The sequence below is a fragment of the Phocoena phocoena genome, chromosome 6 (assembly GCF_963924675.1).
Source record: "Phocoena phocoena chromosome 6, mPhoPho1.1, whole genome shotgun sequence".
Taxonomy (NCBI): domain Eukaryota; kingdom Metazoa; phylum Chordata; class Mammalia; order Artiodactyla; family Phocoenidae; genus Phocoena; species Phocoena phocoena.
Genome location: NC_089224.1, coordinates 63,621,196 through 63,624,802, shown reverse-complemented (window position 1 = coordinate 63,624,802; position 3,607 = coordinate 63,621,196). Strand labels below are relative to the sequence as shown.

Sequence of the window (3,607 nt, the reverse complement as noted above, 5' to 3'; positions counted from 1 at the left end):
TTGGCACTCTGTATATCTTCTATGGAGAAATGTCTATTTAGGTCTTCTGCCCATTTTTGGATTGGGTTGTTTGTTTTTTTGTTATTGAGCTGCATGAGCTGCTTGTATATTTTGGAGATTCATCCTTTGTCAGTTGCTTCATTGGCAAATATTTTGTCCCATTCTGAGGGTTGTCTTTTTGTCTTGTTTATGGTTTCCTTTGCTGTGCAAAAGCTTTGAAGTTTCATTAGGTCCCATTTGTTCATTTTTGTTTTGATTTCCATTTCTCTAGGAGGTGGGTCAAAAAGGATCTTGCTGTGATTTATGTTAGAGTGTTCTGCCTATGTTTTCCTCTAAGAGTTTGATAGTGTCTGGCCTTACATTTAGGTCTTTAATCCATTTTGAGTTTATTTTTGTGTATGGTGTTAGGGAGTGTTCTAATTTCATTCTTTTACATGTAGCTAAAAATACGAATGCTTTACGAATTTGCTTGTCATCCTTGTTCAGGGGCCATGCTAATCTTCTCTGTATCATTCCAACTTTAGTATATGTGCTGCTAAAGCAAGCCCCACGGTTTTTCCTTCGTAATCAATTCTATATCCCTTCCTTAGCTTTATCCCACTTCTGGGGATGATCAATATCTTGACCAGGTGATACACAGAATTTGAGCAGGACATCCAGAGTTGCGTGCATCACTCAGGATGTGCCCTGGTTGGTGGAGGCTGTCCTGGGACCTATATTCATGATCTGGGCACCATCCTGTTCATGACACAGGCCCGGTTTGCCTTGTCTTGGCTTTTTCAAGTGGCTGTGTTCCTCAACTGGTTCACTTAAATTTATGGTCAATCAATGGCCAAGATCGGTTTCATACAAAGCCAAGCTATGTGTTTTGATTCAGGAAAATTGTCCAGACTATATCATAGTTAATTTAGAAATGGATGTGTTGACTGAGTCCTATACACTGGGTTCTCTGTGAAATGCAATAATATTAAACTTGTGTAATCATGAGAATGGTGCTTGAACAGTGATTTGGGTTGGGGTGGTATAGACTGACAGGTGGGTCTTGTTGGTGAGGGGATTGGTGGAGGTGATATTGTGTAGAACAAAGGTGGGAGTATGGAAAGGTAGGATGGGGCCAGCTATAGGGGGCCTTGATATCAAGACAGAGGAATCTCACCTCAAGATTGTAGGTGTAGAGGGAGGTAGGAAATGGCAGAAGCGCTGCTGAAGGTGTGGTATTCGGAATAGAGGGTCTAGATGCTGGAGGCAGGGAGCACAGCTCCAAGGCAGTTGGAATAAGAAAGTGATGATCAGCTACCTTGAAGAACCATTTTGGAGGAGAAAAAACAAGACTTACTGCATGGAGGTAAGGAAGAAGGGTTAGATAAATGACTGTGGTTTCACACAGGGTTGATGTAGATATGGTGGTTCCATGGTGAGAACTGAAGAAATGTTTGGATGAAAGAGGACGGTTTTGTTTGGGACCGTTCTTGGGTGGTTGTGTGGGTTTGGGGGCAGCATGATGTGGCCCAGTAAACCTTCTGGAGATACAAGCTGGGGAAACAGCCAATGGGCAAAACTTGTGAATGTGTTCGTCTTCTTAGTACGTGCCCTTGGTACCTGCCCCGTTCTGAGTGAACAGATAGGTGTGTACCTGGTGCAGAGATTAAGGGCAGTCCAACCCTGCTCTGCCGTTTGCTAGCTGTTTGACTTGGGCAGTCAGTGTAACCTCCCTGAGCCTCAGGATAGTTACCTATAAAAGGAGGAATAATAATGCCAACTTCACAAAGATGTTAGGAGGATTAAATAAAACCGGGTACGGTTTTCTTTACAAGGAAGCGTACAGTGGCATGTAGGGCTCCACACATCACAGATGCTGTTATTGCTGGTGCTGGTATCACTACTGTCGACCCACCGGTGGTCTGGGGATTCTCAGGAGATGGTGTTTAGGGACTGAGACCGTTCTGAGTGTGGGGATCTGGCTGAGAAACTTGTCGTCACTCGGGAGCTGCTGAGCAGAGAGAAAAGCATTCACCCCTTTCTGAAAGCCTGGTTGGAGAAAAATACCCACTCACCAGGGGTGTATTTTTTCAGCCTCTGGAGCCCCCAGCGCCACCTACCTCCCCATCTCCCACTAACAGGCTAGCTTTATACAGCTGTCATACACACCTACAGTCCTGTCCAAGTCCTTACCAGCTTTCCCTTCCCCCAGCAACTACCTCTGAGCCCTAACACCCGAGGATGGCAATGAGCTCAGGTGGCAATGACCATAAGCAGAGGCGGCCAAAGCACACAGCACTAGGATCTTCCCCTGATGCTCCAGGTCCCGCACAGACGTGGGCTTGAAACAGCTCTCCCATGACCAGTCTCAGGTGCATTTCAGATGCTTGTAGGTCACTTGGCATTTGCTGCAAGACCACAATGGAAATAACAGCACAGCTATTTCTTTTCTTTTTTTTTTTTAGTCCTTTTTAAAAAAAATTTTATTGGAGTACGGTTGATTTACAATGTTGTGTTAGTTTCAAGTGTACAGCAAAGTGAGTTAGTTATACACATACATATATATCCACTCTTGTAAAGATTCTTTTCCCATATAGGTCATTACAGAGTACTGGTAGAGTTCCCTGTGCTATATAGTAGGTTCTTATTAGTTATATATTTTGTCTATAGTAGTGTGTATATGTCAATCCCAGTCTCCCAGTTTATCCCTTCCCTTCTTCCCCTCTGGTCAGCAGAGCTATTTCACGTGCTGCAGTGTCAGAAAATGCTGCATGCACACAGGCCAGGGCTGGGTAGGCCTGTGTGTGGTAACATAAGCGAGGGCAGCCAAGCCTACCTGCGCTCAGAGGATGCTGGGAAACATGAATGGGGACTCTTGGCAGCTTTGGGACGAGCTGGACTCCTTAGCACAGGGCTTGGGAAGCTGTTTGTGCTTCGGTGGATTAGTTTTTTCCTAGTGAAGTAAGACATGACACGTCTGATGGCGAACACCCTAGAACTGTGAGAAAGATTTCTCTCTTATGTTAACTTTCATGCCAACTTCTTGGGGAACGACACCTGCCTGATCCATCTGCTACCTGGTCCTCATTTGTGTGTGCGGCTCTTCAATGGAAGGGCAGAGCATCTAAATTCCCCTCCTCTGGACAAAGAACTCAGGCTAGAAGGGCTCTGGGCTGTATATCGGCACTCAGCAAATCCCTACCTCTTTGGTCATCCTGACATTCTCGTTTGGCCACCAATGAGTGTAGCCTTTTGTGTGCTGAGGTTTGATTGTGGGTACTGTTTTGAAAGACAGATTTGCATAGGTAAACATCTTAGAAATATTTTTCTGAAAGCAACTGTCAAGGAGAAATGTGCAAGCCCGAAGGCAGAAGGAAGCTGGAGGAGGGTGTGGGAGAAGAGGTGAGGGTGGAGGACCACAACATGTGCTTTTCAGCTGCCGCAGAGCAGCCCCACGCCTGTGGGAGGGAAGCTCTGCAGGTTGCAGTGCGCTCTGAGAGATTTATGCCCTGCAGGCTGAACACATATCGGAGACTCTCCACGGCACAAGTTTGAAAAGGTGATTATGGGTCTGACATGAAGGAATATTTTATATGAAGTTGCTGGAAGATATCTGGGTACTAAGCAG

At 45.5% G+C, this 3,607-nt stretch overlaps 1 non-coding gene across 1 annotated transcript; it reads right to left on the bottom strand.

Annotated features, from left to right (window-relative positions):
• Positions 1-441: 441 nt before the first annotated feature.
• LOC136125253 (U6 spliceosomal RNA) lies at positions 442-544 on the bottom strand. Its single transcript, XR_010656020.1, has one exon. It is a non-coding gene; the product is annotated as a U6 spliceosomal RNA (small nuclear RNA).
• Between the last annotated feature and the right edge of the window lie 3,063 nt (positions 545-3,607).